We start from the raw sequence: 18,033 nt of genomic DNA, 5'->3' as shown, positions 1-18,033 counted from the left end.
GAAAATTCTGGGGAGAAGCTGTGAGCCAGAAGCTGTGGGCCAGATGTTCCCTTTGCTTGCAGGTCAAGACTACGTGCACACTGTGGAGAGGGGTGTGTTCAAAATAGCAAGTATTTAATAGCAAGGAGACCCAGGGATGGGAGCAATTGGTTTCAGGACAAGGGAGCTCAAGCAGTCCAGAATTTGAATTAACTAGCAAAACTAAGGAGCAGGCGCTCCACCCCATGAGGCTAATCCAACACACATACATCTCAGACAGGGAAACAGTTTCATTGTAATGCACAGGGCTTTTTTTCAGGTGGAACGTGGTGGAATGGAGTTCCAGAATTTTTGAAAATGGACACATGGCTGATGGCCCCGCCCCCTGATCTCCAGGCAGAGGGGAGTTTAGATTGCCCTCCGCACCACTGGAGCGGTGTGGAGGGCAATCTAAACTCCCCCCTGTCTGGAGATCAAGGGGCGGGGCCACCAGCCATGTGTCCATTTTCGCCAAAGGTGATTTAAACTTTTAAAAACTCCCCCCCCCCCTTATTCCAGCTGACCCAAAGTGACATCATTGGTCCTGGGAATATGTGTGCACTTTGCACGCACATGTGGTACCAGGGGCACCACCTCCCACCAAGAGTTGCCCCCTGTGCTGGCAACCCACTGAGTTCCACCACCTCTTTTCCCAGAAAAAAAAAGCCCTGGCAACGCATACAATAAATAGTCTATGCATACGAGCCCAAAGTCAGAAACTAGAAAGCTTAGGGTTGCACTGAAATTGTGCAACAAACCAGCAACTACAGATGCCGGTGCTCGGATGCTTGGCCACTGCTCCTTCCGCTCCCTTATACAGGCCTCCAGGCACGCGAGAACAGAAGAATGAGAGCCAAGCTACAAGTGACTCCTGACACTGGTTGGACCCTTGTCAGCTTCCCTCAAGTTTTGATGGGAAATGTAGGCATGCTGGTCTTACAGCTTGGCTCTCCATTTAATTGAAGTTTACAGAAACCCACAGACACACACCCAGTGGAGGGGAAGGGGGGTGCCCGGTAAGAGCCCGACGCCTGCACTCCCCTCCCGACCGCATGTTCTCCCTCTCATAGACTGCCGCTATGTAAACTTCTGTAAGCTGCAAGACCAGGATGCCTACATTTCCCATCAAAACTTGAGGGAAACTGACAAGTGTCCAACCTGTATCAGGCGTCACGTGTAGCTTGGCTCTGGGTGGATCAGACCCATTCTTCACCTGGTCTGGCATTTTACTCGCTTGGATGCTTCCAGAAGCTCAGGCATAAAAGCTTGAGCCTTCCCCTGTCTTTCGTCTCTAGCATCGAATGTTCAGAACCAGCCGGCCTTTGTACGTAGAGGTCCCATTGAATTATCGAAGCAAGTGGCTCATGACAAAGTTGAAATGAAATTTTGTATAAATCTTAGTTTCTGAGGGAGAGCATTTCAGTTGCCCATCCTAAAATTCAGTTGTGTGGTGGGGAGCTTTAAAAATTATGTTTTTAGCTGCCCATATTATAAGGAAGCACGTGATGAGATAATCATACCGTTATTGGATAAAATTTCTGGTCTCACTGAAAAAGCGACACCTGATTACCTTCTGCCTGATAAGAATGCCAAGATGACCTATCCAGGAGCCAGATATTGTTTGGTGATATTCAGGTCTTGGAAAGCATATCGTACTGTAATGTGATTTTAACCCCACGCTGTTTGATTTGTTCTATTCTATGCTTTGAACCTTCTTTTTAGTGCAATGGTGTTACATGATTGGTCAAATGACCGTAAGTAAAGAAATGAATGAATGGTGTTAATTCGTATTATCTAGACAAAGTAAACACTACCCAACAACAACGACAAAACCCATGGATTCAAGGTCAAGTTAGAAGAAGAAGACTAAATTTTGGAGAACGTTCCCTTGAATTTCCCCGTCTCGTTTCTTTCAGCTCTCCACAGACCTAGGAATTTGGATTTGCAGCTGGAGTTTTTTACCCAGCCTTTTCAGGAGGTTATATTTACCCTCCAGCCAGTCGAGGAGGAGGACAGGTAAGAGGGCAGGTGAAGGAATGGGACGATGGGAGCCCATTGACGGCTGACTCACTCGGCGCTTCTTGGCCTAGAAAGGCAGAGGCGCCGGCATGGCCACCAAGCTCCTGGGTCTCCCCAGATGATGGTTGTTATCAGGGCTTTTTTTCAGCAGGAATGTGGTGGAACGGAGCTCCGGCACCTCTTGAAAATGGTCACATGGCCATGGCCCCACCCCCTGATCTCCAGACAGAGGGGAGTTTAGATCGCCCTCCGTGCCGCTGGCACGGAGGGCAATCTAAACTCCCCTCTGTCTGGAGATCAGGGGGCAGGGCCATGGCCATGTGACCATTTTTGCCAAGGGCGATTTAAACTTTAAAAAACTCCCCCCTTGTTCTAGCTGACCCAAAGTGACGTCATTGTGCAGTCCTGAGTTCCACCACTGAGTTCCACCACATCTTTTCCCAGAAAAAAACCCCTGGTTGTTATGGAACATCTGCTAAGAATGTAAAACAGAGGGGGGGGACAGCTTGAGGAAAAATGCTTCAAGTTCACTGTGTGTGGTAAATTCTCCAGGATAACCGCAAAAAGCATTACATTATTGCACAAGAAACATGGTGGGGGGTGCAATCCGCTGGGCCTTTCTTTAGAGCTGCTTCCACACGTGTGAGACTCCAAACTGCAGGTCTCAGGTGCAGTAAAACATGCTACTCGGAGAGTTAGAAATGATTGCAACCTCTTGCAAAAATAGAGGCATTCGAATTGGGGAACGTTGCAGGGGGCATTTTCCCCCAACCCCCAGCTGTGTCAATTCCCCAGCAAGCTCTGAATGAGTCTGAGACTTCCCTTGCAGAGGAGCCTCTTGTCAATGAGGGCGGCACTCGTGCGGTGGAGCAGCTCATCCAAGGCGAAATCTGGATTCCGTATGACACTGTGAATCAAATGCCAACAATGGCAGCTTAAAACCAGAGACTTCTTAAAAAGAACACTGTGGAAGACAAGAACATGTCGATCCAGCCCCCCACGACGATTCCTCAAGAGAAGGAAATGGAGAGTTGGTGGGCGTAGAACTGCTAGGGTGGTCTGCTGATGGAGCCCAGCGAGCAACCAAGGAGAAGAGGGACCACAAGTGCTGGAGAGGGACACAAAAGCATCGCCTCTAGACGCAGAGACTGTGGTGGACTGTATGGGAGACAAGGGATGTGACCAAAGCCTCAGTTTCGTCATTTCAACTTCTAGGGAGAATCCAGGCTTGATTTGATTGAGACCCCACTTATTTGCCTTTTTGGCCATCCGTGGTATCTGCAAAACTCTCCTCCAGCACCACATTTCAAATGAATCAATTTTCTTCCTGTCCACTTTCTTCCTTGTCCAACTTTCACATCCATACATAGTAATGGAGAATACCATAGTAAGAATTATGTTACAATGGTCTAAAATCTTCCCATTACCTTGGAGTCTTTGTCCCTTTGTCTGCTCCTTGGGCCAATGGTAGCCATCGAGATGGAGCTCAGGTGTGCGATATGGGCCATTTCCACACATCTTACCTGCCTGTGGAACATCATGCGAAAGACTCGGAAGTGTTATGTATTGGACTAGCTTCGAGTAAAACGGAGCTCCTCAGGTATCCAATCCTATTGAGAATTAGGGTTAGCAGCAGCCAATCGTTCCTCTGGGTTATGAGCCAATTGCTGCCTTTTGTTCACTGCATGCAAATGAAGGATCCTGGTGCCTGTGTTCTTATTGGGCAGTTACTGAAAGGGGGTGGAGTTTGAGGTGTATATATCTGGCTCCTCCGGGAGCCACGACAGAGTTCTCTTGCAGTAAAGTTACTCTCATGAGCGGAAACCACTGCCTGGCTGAAATCACTTGAGCACAAGGTTCAATGTCTAATAGGAAGACAGCGAAATTGCGCAAAACTCCTGGATAACAGCATCTTCCTGGTGCGATTTCGCGCAAGAAGACGCTGTCTTCCGGGTCTTTCATGCGATGTTCCGCAGGCAGGTAAGACATACGGAAATGGCCCTCCTTTCTCCCGTTGGAATCAGCCAAAAGGGAACCTTTCCCCTCTGTGTTAAGGGATTTCCCCTTCCCCTTTCTGGGTCAAAGAATCCTTTCCTGAAATCTCCAGTAAAACGTTCCAGCCCCTTGGTCTCCCCCCCCTCCCCTGTCCCCTTCTAGGTATCAGATTCCTTCCAAGCTGTGAGCTGGCCATTTCATTGTCTTTGGCCGCCAGGAGCTATTGCTATTGGCAAGATGGGGGAAGCTTGGGAGCAATTAACTTCCCCTTCCCGCCTGTCTTCAGCTAATTGAGAAAACTTAAAACCCAAGTGTGTGTGAGGGAGGAGAATTGTGAAGATCGAACTTCAAAATAAATGCCTTTCTCCACCATCTTGTCTCAGAGTCTAGTACTTTCTCCCACCTTGTTTTTTGATTATAGTCTTTTGATATAGGTTAATACAAGTTTTTCTGTAATGACCATACCAACCACAATCTCGACAAGCACAGCAAGCCCAGATTGCAAACACACAAAAATGACAGCACAAATTCCCAAGTCACTCCATTATCCTATGCCTCGAAGAAGGAAACATCCCGGAAGGGCAGCCATCCCACGGCTCAACCAGCAAGGATTCTTGTTGCTTCTTAATGGCAAAGGGATTTGTTGAGGCAGAAGCCTGTGTGGATAAGAAACCATTTTGCCAGAGGAAGGAAGTTGGCCCTGAGCTTTCGAGAACCACAGCTCTCTTGGTCAGATGCATCATCAGCTTTCAAGAACCACAGCTCTGTTCGTCAGATGACAATGCATCTGACGAAAAGAGCTTTGGTTTTCGAAAGCTGACAATGCATCTGACAAAGAGAGCTGTGGTTCTCAAAAGCTGACAATGCATCTGACAAAGAGAGCTGTGGTTCTCGAAAGCTGACAATGCATCTGACGAAGAGAGCTTTGGTTTTTGAAAGCTGACAATGTATCTGATGAAGAGAGCTGTGGTTCTCGAAAGCTTATGCTACAATAAAGTTGGTTAGTCTTAAAGGTGCTACTGGACTCTCCCCTATTATTACTTCTTGGTACAGGGGTCCTCGACCTTTGGATTTTGAGAGAGGTGGGGGGGGAGCCACCCCCAATGGCTGTCACAGGAGGCAGAGCCAAGCTGAATACGTCCCTCTTAACTCCTCCTGGGAATAAGGAAAGCCTGAAAGGGGACTGGAACCCCTCCTGCTACCCATCCCAGTCGTCCAGTGGAAAAGTTTTTTCATTTGAATGAGGGCAGCCAATAGCAAGCCCTGCCTTACAATGACTTGCTTTGGGCTGATCCAGATGCTTTCGGCTGATCCTGCACTGGGCAGGGGGTTGGACTAGATGGTCTGTACGGCCCCTTCCAACTCTGTGATTCTGTGACTTTCTGAAAAGTCTGGTGGGTGTCAAGGAAAGCCCTGGCAAATGCCACAGCACCACTGGAGAACCCTGCCTTAGGAGAACTGAACACTTAATAAAATAGCATTTCTTAAAAAGCAGGGTAGTATATAGAAACACAGAATGAACAGGGAGCGAAGTGAAAGACCTCGGGAGGGTGTCATACTACTGCAAAGCACACAGTGAGCCAATCGAGCAAGTGTGATTCATTCCCACACTGCTGGTGATGGGCTAGCATGGCATGGTCCATAGTGCAAAGGAACGCCTGGTGAACTGAGTCCTCCCAATCCCGATGGAGAACAAGTTCCACAAAGGTCACATTTTGAATGAATTCAACAGTTGCATGCTGGAACCTTCCTATCAGTAATTGCTGCCCACATTTTAGGCCGGCTGACATTTCCTGCAGGTTTTTAAAAGTCAGCCCCACGCTAAGTCCATTTTAATACTGCAGCCTAGAAACCGCTAAATCACGTGCCATCGAGTCGCAGCCAAGCCTGACTTCTCCGGGATGCTTTGCACGTTGTAAAAGGCACTGCTTGCAAGAGTGGACACCCAGAGACAGCGCTGCAACAAGCACACCCGAGCTGCAAACCTGGGCTTTAAGGGGTACATAACACCATCTGGTTCCCTCCTGGATTCCAAGATTTTTTTAGGTGGGTACCTTTGTTGGTCTGTAGTAGAACAGTGAGATTTGGGTCCGGTGGCACCTTTGAGACCAAAAAGATCTTGACTCTCGAAAGCTTACACCCTGAAAATCTTGCCGGTCTCGATGGTGCCACGGAACTCAAATCCCAAGATTTTTTACACACTGAGAGCACTTTTGTTACATTTTATTTTACTTTGCTAAGGGATATCTTGTAGGATAGAGATTATTCTAATCAGATCGATTTGGTGTTGCTGCAATTAACTGCCATCTGAACGGCATGTGTGAGAATGTAGGCCACCGATATCTCAGGCACCCTTTGGGTCCCGGCCGGGAGATTTAGCGCCGTTCCTAGCATTCTCCCAATTTTCTGATTTTTTAAAAAATGACCTCCTGAGTGAAACAGGGAAGGAAGTTGCACCTGAAGGAAGGCAGCTGAGTTCTGTAGCTTGATTCGCCTTGGTAGGAAAATGCAAGAAATGCATTTTGTCCTCACATATGAGGCACTGTGCCAGAGCTGAGCTTTCAAGGCAAAGATAAACTAAAGCATGTCTTCCGGCAGTCCATGAGCTGGCTGAGAAACATTTCAAATGTGATGGGAACTGGATGAAGCCTTCTGAGTACCAGATGTGGGGATGGGATGAACAGCTGGGGGGCCATTTCCATCCTGCCTCGCTTAAGAAGTTTCCTGAGGTTGCCCAGGGTTAGAGCCAGAGCCACTGGAGTGATCAGTAGGTCTGTGCTGAAAGAAAGAAAGAAAGAAAGAAAGAAAGAAAGAAAGAAAGAAAGAAAGAAAGAAAGAAAGAAAGAGAGAAAGAAAGAGAGAGAGAAAGAGAGAGAGAAAGAAAGAAAGAAAGAAAGAAAGAAAGAAAGAAAGAAAGAAAGAAAGAAAGAAAGAAAGAAAGAAAGAAAGAAAGAAAGAAAGAAAGAAAGAAAGAAACTCTGTTTCATAAGGTGGACAAACTGAGATGCCCCGAGAACTGGAGCCTTCCCCCTTCAGTCTCAGCGTAAGGGAAGAGCCTGTCAATAAAACAGGTTTGCGTCCATCAGGAACAAAACCACTTTCTCCCTGACATCTCTCTCCCACCCACCCTTCCACAAATGGAAACTGCTGAACACTGAGAGCCAAGCTTCACATGACGCCTGACACAGGTTGGACACTAGTCAGCTTCCCTCAAGTTTTGATGGGAAATGTAGGCATCCTGGTCTTGCAGCTGTAATGGAGAGCCAAGCTGTAAAACCAGGACGCCTACATTTCCCATCAAAACTTGAGGGAAGCTGACAAGTGTCCAACCTGTGCCAGGCGTCACTTGTAGCTTGGCTCCTGATGCACTGATGGTTCCCGTACACCACGTGGAGGAGGGAGTTGCTTGTTTGTGGAGCAGGTCACGTGTAATCTCCTGTTGCATTTTGCTCTCATTTTAACCTCACATGAGATCCTTCTGTTGCATACCATGCCCTGCCCCTCGAAGCTCGAGAGAAGTAGGAAGGAGACACACCACACACCACCAGGCCGCAACTGGGTAAAGGGAAACTTGTGCTCACGGCCAGGACAGGACAAACAGCCACTCAACCGCCTTCAAGGGCATGAGAAAGCTGAAGAAAGAAAAGGGGGCCAAAACATACAACTGAAATTCAGCATTATTTTTGAGACAAACAGGTTTTATTTCAGCAGATGTCATGATGAGTCTGAACTTGCTTTATCGGATGCCTGACATGTCCATAAGGCCGAAGAATGTATATGAGGAGGCTGCAGGCGACAGGAAGCTGGAGAGGGGGAAGAAGAGAAGCCAGCTTAAAATAAGACGCAGCACAAAGAGGAGTCGTAGAATCATAGAGCTGGAAGGGACCTTCAGGGTCATCTAGCCCAACCCCCTGCACAATGCAGGAAATTCGCAACTACCTCCCCACCTCGGCCATCCACTGGATGTGGTTGTGAGCCACTCCCAACTGTCGATAGACAGGCAAAGAGGACTGATAGAAAACGTGCAGGAAAGTGCAGGAGAAAACATGAAAAGCAGATCCCATCAGAAAGTTGTGGTCTAGAGGTGAACTGAGGAACAGCTGTAATGAGAGAGTGCGTTTACAACTAGAGATGGGCACGAACTGAAATATGAACCAAAATTAAGCACGAACCAGGCTGGTTCATGGTTCGCGAACTGCAGTTGGTCAGATCCCATTTCTGACGAACTGCCACGAACTTTAGGCTGGTTCATTTGGTTTGTTTTTCGGTTCGTGACTGCAGACAGCCTGGTGCCAATCAGTTTCCCAGGCAACAGGGGATGGACTTCCTGCAGACCTTCTGCTGACCTGGAAGTGACCTTCTTCTGGCCCGGAAGTGATGATTTTCTGACCCAGATGTGATGTTTTCACGAACCAAATGAACCAGTTCGCGAACCAGGGGCAGGTTCATGAAAGTTTGTGGTTTGTGAAATTTGATGAACCACGAACCGCATGGTTCGTTTTTTTCCCAGTTCATGCCCATTTCTATTTACAGTGAAACAATTCATTTGATGGGGAAATGTGGACCAGCCCTTTAACTTCCCTGGAAAATGTAGAATGAGCTTCTTCCCTTGAAGATAGGGTTGCCAGGTCCCCATGCCCTCCCAGCAGGAGGTGGAGGACCTGGACTCACCAAATATGGAGATCTTTGTGCGCACACGAAGCACACAGGCACTCCCAACACAATGATGTCATTTCCAAAAGTGGCACCATTCCGCTTTGTGTGGGAATGCTCCATGTGGGTCCCATTCTTTTAGAATCGTCCATTTGGGTCCAGAACTGGGTCCCTCAAAGTGCGGGCGCACTCCTGTGTGAATGGTGATGATGCCACTTTGGGAAGTGACATTGTCACGCCCCACCAGGACTGCACCTGCTGCCCTTGTCCAGGTTGCCTGGCAGTGGCGGGCAATTGCCAGGCAACTTGTACCCTTGGGGGTGGCAAACCACTGGGAAATTACCCACCACCGGTGGGCACTTGGGAACCCTACTTGAGGGGCCACTGGCAGGCAAAAGCAAAGCAGCACTGAGCCCCTGGGGTACATGGGCAGCACTGGAAGGGCCAACTGGGTCCCAGTGCAGGGAGGGGGGGGCAAAGACGGGAGTCAGCTCGGCTGCCGAATTTCTTAATCTGCTCTAGACTGCAGGGCTAAACTGCACATCTCCTGGGTGTATGGCAGTGCTTGTGCACCGGAGAACCTCTTGCAAGCTCAAACAAATCCCCTGCAGAAGGAAGGAAGGAGGAAGGAAGGAAGGAAGGAAGGAAGGAAGGAAGGGAGGGAGGAAGGGAGGAAGGAAGGAAGGAAGGAAGGCTACATCTTACCAGCCCACGTGGAACCAGCCCACGTGGAACCAGCCCACGTGGAACACAACTGTCACAGGAACCTTTTGCACACATAACACAAAGGGGTGGTGGTGTCTTATAGGGAATGGATTTTGTAAGTATGTGCTATGTGCTGGCTGTGGTCCCATCAAATGATACACAGATACTTCTCATTTGAAAGAAATGGCCACTATTGGTTATAGCCCTTTGGAGCATTGGCAGACATGGGGCAGCATATCCCTGGCATCAAAAGGCAACCACAGGATGGCAAGTGATGTTCTGCCACCAACAGCTGCTGGACGGCCCTTGCCACCCCTCTTTTGACCGCAGGGGTGGGCCCGTTATGCACTGTTCACCCCTTTGGGATCTGGTGCAATGCCTCAAAACCGCCACAGGAGGAAGGCTGAAGGCCCAACTCCCACCAATGCTCCCACTGGGGTTGCCAGCTCCAAGCTGGGAAATTCCTGGAGATCTGGGGGATGAAACCTGGAGAAACCTGGAGAAAGCGGGGTTTGGGGAGGGAAAGGACCTTGGCATGGCATAATTCCATAGAGTCCACCCCCCAAAGTAGCCATTTTCTCCAGGTGAACTGATCTCTGTGTCCCAGCTCCCTGCAAACAGGTGTGCCGAGGATGAGGCCCGTAGCAGCCCTCACACATGCGGCTGAACGTGCAGCAAGTTCTCTGGCACCGGCCGGCAATGAACTCCCAGCAAGGGGGCCTTTGTGTGCTCCCGTTGGGAGCTGAGATCTGCTCAGCCCTGCCCCGCCCCGGCGCACAGACTATCTCTAGCCAAACATCAATGTCCTTCCGATCCCACCCAGTGTGCTCATTTTTGGATGCCCTCTGCCGGAATTCCTCATCATACTGTCATGTCTGTACCCCTACATCCATGCCATTGTTCTAGGTGTTGAACCATTGCTAATGCTGTGCCTTGATTTCATTTTGTGAATGCTCTAACCATCACTTTCGTTTCTCCCTCTAGCAGCCCGAGAATGCAGCTCTGTCTTATCCTTTTTTCCTTTGAAGCTCACAGAAGTGACCTTGTACTCTCTTATGCCTCTTTGTCCTGTCTAGGCTGATGTATAAACTCCAGAAGAAGTTCCCAGACCCTTTCCGGCGCAAACCTGTGGTCTAGCTGGGAGGGGGAAAATGATTGAATATTTAGAGCTGTGCTTTCTTCAAGTTCCTATTCCTATCAAGGAAGCATGTACTGCTTAGATGCTTTCTTGCCTCTGAGTAACTCTATAGAAATATATATGGAAAAGATTGGATTTCTGAATAAAACCATTTAACCAAGGGCTTGGACTTCTTGTTGCAATGGTATCAGGGAAAAAAACACAGGCTCTCTAAGTATGCAATTAAAGCCACTCTTATCTCAATTCAATATAAGTAATAAACAAAAGTATGCCATTTCAATGTGTGATAAATAAATTGATTACATCATACCCATTATTGATTACATCACATCCATTATACATTGTCATTCATCTGAACTGAACATATACACACCACAACACATGAACTCAAATAAACTGTTTGGCTCAGACTGATTAATTACAGGTCATATATGCTTCGATTCTAGTCTTCTTTCAATTAGCAACTGTGTGGAAGTCTCTCGTGAAAGGTTGTAATTTCCAAAGGTGCTGTGTAGCAAATTGCAGTTATACAATTCCAAAGTGCTGGGTAACAAACAGCAGTTGTCTTCCAGCTTTCTCCACGCCACAGAAATAATTTAAGTCCCTTTAGCTCGACAACCAGCCAGCTTGCAGGATTGTTTCGCACGGACACACATGTGCCTCAGCTTTCTCAAGAGCACAGGGCTAAAACAATAAATAAAGTGACATTGTATAATGGATGTGATGTAATCAGTAATGGATATGATGTAATCAATTTATTTATCACACATTGAAATTGCATGCTTTTGTTTATTACGTATATTGAATTGAGATAAGAGTGGCTTTAATTGCCTACTTAGAGAAAAAGTTTCTCTTTAAGAGCCTCTGTTCTAGTCAGTGCAATGGTATCAGGGACCTGTCTACCATATCCTGTCATCCAGAGCCTGACACATACTCTAAGGCTGCCCCAAAGCCTGCTAGTGTGTTGGCACGCAACACTTGATGCACGTGGCTGCAAAGATGCCACCCTCTCTCGGGTATGCCACAGCAACCACCCCCATGTACACAGAGTATCCTATCACCCAGTGGGGAAAGGTGCACTTGGCTGGTCGCGCTCTCTCACCCCTCTTGCACTTCTGCGAGCAACCGCAATTCTCCCATTGTCTTTTCTGAGGGCAGCAAGGGAAACATGTCCATGTAATACCCATTCAGTATGTGCTCCCTGACCTTCCGGGACAGATGGTTCCACAGCGGTGTCTCCCTTGCACCGACAGAGGGGGGTGATCTACCCTGTCGGCTGGAACGCTGTTCTTCCCAAGCAAGACCCCTGTGCCTTCACCATCAAGTCCAATTGGGCAGATGTAGGACAATAAGCCCCGGCCTCCCAACAGTCCCGTGGCTAGTGCTCCCAATCCTCATCCAAGGAAGACTCACCAGGTGACCGCTGTGAAGATGACAAGTCACAGCTGTGAGTTCTTCGTTCGATCGCTGTGTGCACCATCGTGGTTACTCCATCCTGTCGCTGGATCTGCCACACTCTGCTCATTCATCCCAGACGCTGTCCAGGCCAAGAGTCTCCACAGTCTCTTCCGGGCCCTGAGACCCCCCCACCCCAGACCCTTGCCATCCTTGTCCGGAGGGGCACCTGCTACTGTCATGTCAGGAGGACCCATGGACCATGTGCTGGCTGTCCTCAGGGAGGCACCACCAGGGGCTCTCCTGTGCTGGGCACGTCCCCCACCTTGCTCAGTGGACTGCTCCACCACTGGTGAAGCCAGTCTGCCACTGCCACCAAGGAATGCCTCGATGGTAGGGTTGCCAGGACCCTTCAATCTCCCGGTGGGGGACAGGGACCTGGCACTTACCTTTGGGGAGAGGGGGGTGCGCGCGTGTGTAGCACACGCATGTGCCCCCACAGACATGATGACGTCACTTCAGGAGTGACATCATTGCGCGCCTCCTGGGCAGGCCCGTTTTTGGGCACTGTGCAGCGTTCTTGCGCTCCGCAGCGCTAGAAATGGGCCATTCTGCCGTAGATCGGCCCCATTTTTGAGGTGCTGTGGATCCGGCCCATTTTTGAGGTGCTGTGGGGTCTCCCACTTGGAGACCCCGCTCTGCCTACCCCTCCCTTCTCTCCTCTGGCCAGGCACCTGAAGGGGCTGTCTCCCTTCCCTGTCTCCGGGTATTCACTGCCACCACTGTCCATGTAGGGGGTCCTGGTTAGCCTCCTAACCCCCCTCCTCTGCTAGTGGGCCCAAGCGGTTGGGAGACTATGTGGAACAGAAGACCTTTCTTCCTTCAGAAATTCCAAAACTCATTTATTTAACTTCTAACTATACACAGGCAAATATACAGTGAACGGAAGGAATAATCTTACTACATAATTCCTTAAACGCGTTTCAAATGACTCACGAAGGTTCCCAGAGCACAGGCGCAAGAGTGCGCCCCTAGCGGGGATAAGGGGGAGCTGCTCCCGGCTGTGCTGTATGCCAGGCTGACCCGGCAGCAACGAGGCCAGAAAAGCCACTTCCTGGCACATGAGGCTTCCTGGCACTGCCCCCTTCCTCCCCACCAGCGGCTGCAGCCAGAGCCAAGCCGGCTGCCCCTTCAGTGGCTGCAGGCGGAGGCAGCACAACTCTCTCCTGCATGGAGGGAGCCCCCGGCTCAGGGGCACGAAGGTGCCCCGAGAAGCACCCCGAGGCAACCCCTGAACTTGTTGGCAGTGCTTCTCTCGCAGAAAGTGGCACGGGAGAAGCCGCCACCGCCACGTCCCAGTGTCTGCCCAGGCAGGCAGGCGGGCAGAAAGGCACCCGGCTCCCTCTGCTGCCTCCCAGCTGCTCAAGGCAGGCGGGCGCCGCATGGCTCTCTCGCTCTCTCACCGGCCAGCTGGCCGGCCCACCTCCCCCCTTGCCATTGTCCTGGCAGCGACTCCCCCGGCAGAGCAGCCCTCTCCTCCAGAGGAAGTGATCTCTGTCAGCTGGAGACCAGTTGTAATTCCAGGAGATCTCCAGCCACCACCTTGAGGTTGGGAAGTTGGGTTGTCAACTTTAGGGGCTGGAATGGGTGGCTGCTGCGCACATGAGCTCACCAGGGCGCCTGGCACTGCCCCCCCCCCGGCACTCCCCCTGGCGGTTGCCCATCCAGTCCCAATGCGAGGAAAGAACTGTGTTTGGTGCAGCATCGAGCCCCTTCATCTGGGAATCCCAGAATTTCCCTGTGCAGATTTTAGAATGTTTCATTCCCCCCCAAAAAAAATTCAGTCCTGCTGAAAGCACAGGGGAAGCCAGGACCAGTGAAAATGGTGGCAGCCTTCTGGGGTGGGGGAACCTTAATCTGGGAGAAAGGCTTTAGGCGATTACTCACACCAATTAAGCCATTAAACCCGGCAGCTTTGTCAGTTTTATACAAGCCTCTTTCCAGCCACACCTCCTTCCTCTACTTTATTTTTGACTTCTTAATAACTCTCTAAAATCAGAGGCAGCAGAGAAAGGAGCCGTTGTTCCTGCTGAAAATGGAAAGCGGGAGCCCGCCAGTGTTGCTGTCACGAACTGTTTACACGTTGCACAACGTTAGACTTTTCCCTCCTTGCTACCAAGTGTGTATCGCCCAAAGAACAATCTCCCTGCTAACGCGACTGTCTCTATATGCTTTCCGCCCTTTTCTTTCCCAGCCTTGCATTGAATGTGTGTATGACTCTTGTTCTCTGCATGCTCAGAAGTTATTAAGTAAAATCCTTGATTCATTGAAGTATTTGTCTCCTCTCTTATTGGGCGTGATCCAAGAACTGACCCTGGTATACAAAGGTCCTGATCCCTTAATAGAAGCCTTCTGTTTATTAATTCCCCATCTTTAGGGTAGTTTGGCTAACAAAGGTAGATCGAGGCCCAGCCCCGAAACTTGGAATGGAACTTCTGAGACTTTCAACAAATTTCAGGGCCTCCTTCTAGAACTCTTCAAAGCCCTCCTTTCTTTGAGAGCTTTTTTTTAAGGGCAAGAATGCATCACCTTAAGGATTTTTTGTCTGATAAACTTTGGAAACCATGCACTCGAGGAGTATCACTCACACGTCAGGGCTCACTGTGTGTGAGGTGGTTGCCAACTCTGAGTCAGGAAATTTCTGGAGATTTGGGGGTAGAACCTGCGGAGGGGCAGGGTTTGGGGAGAAGAGGAGCCTCAATGGGGACGTGATGCCGTAGAATCCACTTTCAGACGCCGTCAGGGGAACCGGTCTTTGTCATCTGGAGATCAGTTATAATTCTGGGAGATCTCCAGGCCCCACCTGGAGATTGGCATCCTTTACACCCAGCTGTTCTTTCCGTTCCTCCCCCACCCACACAGATCTGCAGATCGGATCCAGCATTGCTGCTTAAAAAGCGAGTAAATGCAGCTGCAAAAATTCTTTCTTCCAACTCAGCCTAGCCTGGAAGAGGGCCCCCTAGCTTGCCACGGTTGATCTGGCCACCTGGATCCACGCCATGGTAACATTGAGACTAGACTACTGTAATGCACTCTACAGGGGTCTTCCCTCAGGGTCAGCTCAGAGATTCCAGTCGGTGCAGAAAGCCACGGCTCAGTTATGATCAGGAGCTGGGTGTCATGTCTGACTGTGCCCATTCATCCATGCCAATGTTCCTGGTATCAAGTCTATGTTCTGTCATACCATGTCTGAGTGCACCTGTCCATCTATGCCAGGGCGATCCATGCTTGTAAGCCGTGCTCGTGGTCCACTGCCATTCATTCAGACCAGTGTTAAACTGATAGTCCCGTGTCATCTCAGTCTTGGAACTGGTCTCGTGTTGTAACTGATAAGTTCATTGCTTAATAACCACTTTCGTTTCCTCACACTTTCACAGACTAGCTGGCAGCTGGTACAGCTGCAGGCATTCTTTCCCCATTGATATTGTTTGATCTGACCTTGAGTGTCTGAGGCATTGCATTGCTTAGTATCTTGTCTGTCTAGCGTCTGAACTTTAGAAATGTTTCCCAGACTGCTTCTGTACTTGTGATCTAGGCAGCAGGAGGTTGGTTGATTATATTATCCTGTAACAGCCTGAGGCTTTATTCCTTTCAATGAGAAGTTACCACGCTTACCTGCCTTAAACTTCATGTACTCCTATGGACCTGTGTATATGTAACAGGCTTGATTTCCTGAATAAAAGTCATATAGCCAAGGACATGCGTCTTGCTGAAGTGATCCAGGGATCTGTCGGCCATGACCTGTCATCCATAGTCTGACACTGGGCAGAGCATGCGCATGATGACTTCTGGTCTGCAGTCACTCCACGGGCTGCCCATTAGTTACTGGGTTCAGTCTAAGGGTTCGGCTATCGCATACAAAGCCCTTCATGGCCTGGATCTTATCTGCGGGACCGCCTTTCTCCCACCACAGCAGCATCGCTCATCTGGGAATGACCTTTGGCAAGTGCCACCTTGAGAACAGGCAACATCGATTCAGTGGCTCCTCTATTTGCAACTTCAATGCTTAACAGGCAAAATCAACGTTAATCAAATAATGAAAACCCCTAAAACTGATTTTGAAGGAATATTAGATTCTCAACAATTGTCTCGCAAAGGCCTAATATCCAAAGTTTACAATATTATATTAAATACATATAACCAAAAGACTCTAAGTCATCCAACTAAAGGGTCAGATGATTGCAAAACTAATTTATCATCTGAACAATGGTGCAAAATATGGTCTTCAGATTTAAACAACTCCCCAGTAGTTGTTACCAAATTACAAACTTTTACGATCATAAACAGGTGGTATTTGACGCCTAAAAAACTATCACAAATTTACTCCGCTTTGTCCCCTCAGTGTTGGAAAGACTGTGGGGAGGTTGGAACATTCTCTCACTGTTGGTGGGAATGCCAACATGTCGTTAATTTTTGGAAGAAAATCCTCACTTCGATTAAAGACATCACTAACTACACAATCCCTCTAAAGCCTGAATTAATCTTTTTGGATCAATGGGACGACCGACTCATTCCCAAAATAAGAAAGGACCTTATAACAAGCCTGCTAACAGCTGCAAAGAGCGTTATTGCAACTTATTGGAAAAGTAATAGTGTTCCAACATTATCTGTCTGGCATTAACAAAATCTGGGATCATTTCATTACGGAAAAATTGAGTGACAAAATTTATCAAGCCGAGCTCTTTCCCAAAAGCACTAATTTTCAGGAGAAATGGTCTCCATAATATCTGGAAAACAATAATATCTGGACTGTATCAAAGTTCCACAAATCTGTCTTTGAATTGCTATAATGTAGTTCTTAGAATGTAAGCCTTATCGCTGTCACTTTGCATTGTATATAGTATTGTTATTTGGTTATTGGTTGTGTTTTAGTTACCAATTGTTACTTGTTAATCTGTGCTATCTTGTAATTTATTGTATGCTTTTTATTAATAAATTTTTGTTTAATTAAAAAAAGAAGAAGAGCAGGCAACATCAACAACAATCTGTAGATGTGCACACTCTGTGTTGCCCCCCCACCCCCCCACATAAAACAGCCTTCCTGAGTCGGCTCCCACCCTTCTGGCTTCCCACAAACTGTGCAAAACTTTGGGAAAGAACGGGAAATGCCCTTCCCTTGTAACCATCCTTGCAGCTTCAGAAGCCAGGCGGAGACCGGTGACCTTAGAATGGAAGACAACCTTCCCTGGACGTTGTGCTCCATCTGTCCAGTTGAGCCTTTTGCCAGTCTTTCGTTTCACCAATAAATGCCCAGTAAGCCACTAGAGGCCAAAGGATGTTCATCGTGGGTGATGGTGGAAAGTGCTGTCAAGTCAAAGCTGATTTATGGTGACTCCTGCTGAGGTTTCCAAGGTAAGAGACTAACAGAGGTGGCTTGCCATGGCCTGCCTCTGCAACTCTGGTCTTTCTTGGAGATCTCCCATCAAATTACGAACCAAGGCCAACCCTGCTTAGCTTCTGAGTGGATTGGGGTCTCCTGAGTTATCCAGGTCAGGGCACCTAGTGGGTAAGAATATTTTTTTCGATAAGGGCTTTTATGAATCACAGCCTTGAGCTCCTGCAACTGGAGGCATGACCTGTCTGTTTGAATAAGGGCTGGAGAGAGCCAGGCGGAGTTTAGCAAGACTTTTTGCAGCAAGGAGAAGGTAATCTTTCCGGTGGACAAGATGACCTGCATCCTCCCACCTCCTGCTGCACTTGTATCAATCAAAAGATTCTATAAAAAGGCCCCAAGTCTCCATTACTGTCTCCTCATGAAGGAAGGGAAGGGGCTAACGAAGCTCTCTCCCCCCCCCCCCAACCTAGTCCTCCCTTTGGGGGAAGTGGAAAATACAAAAGGATGTAAAGTCCCTCCAGAGAGAGCCAATGAGCTCAGGGCCTTTGGCGTTCTGCCAAGCCAGATGTGGCCAGATGTTTCTTTAAGAGCCCCAGCTGGCAGGAAAGGTGTCAGTTCCCGGCAGAACCCCCAGGCTTTCGTTCCATCCTGTCCTAGTTCTGGCTGGTGGATTCAAGGCGCAGCTGCTCGCAGGCCCTGGAGGCCTAACCTACTA

Source organism: Eublepharis macularius, chromosome 6, assembly GCF_028583425.1.
Source record: "Eublepharis macularius isolate TG4126 chromosome 6, MPM_Emac_v1.0, whole genome shotgun sequence".
Lineage (NCBI taxonomy): Eukaryota > Metazoa > Chordata > Lepidosauria > Squamata > Eublepharidae > Eublepharis > Eublepharis macularius.
This window is presented reverse-complemented; position numbering follows the sequence as displayed.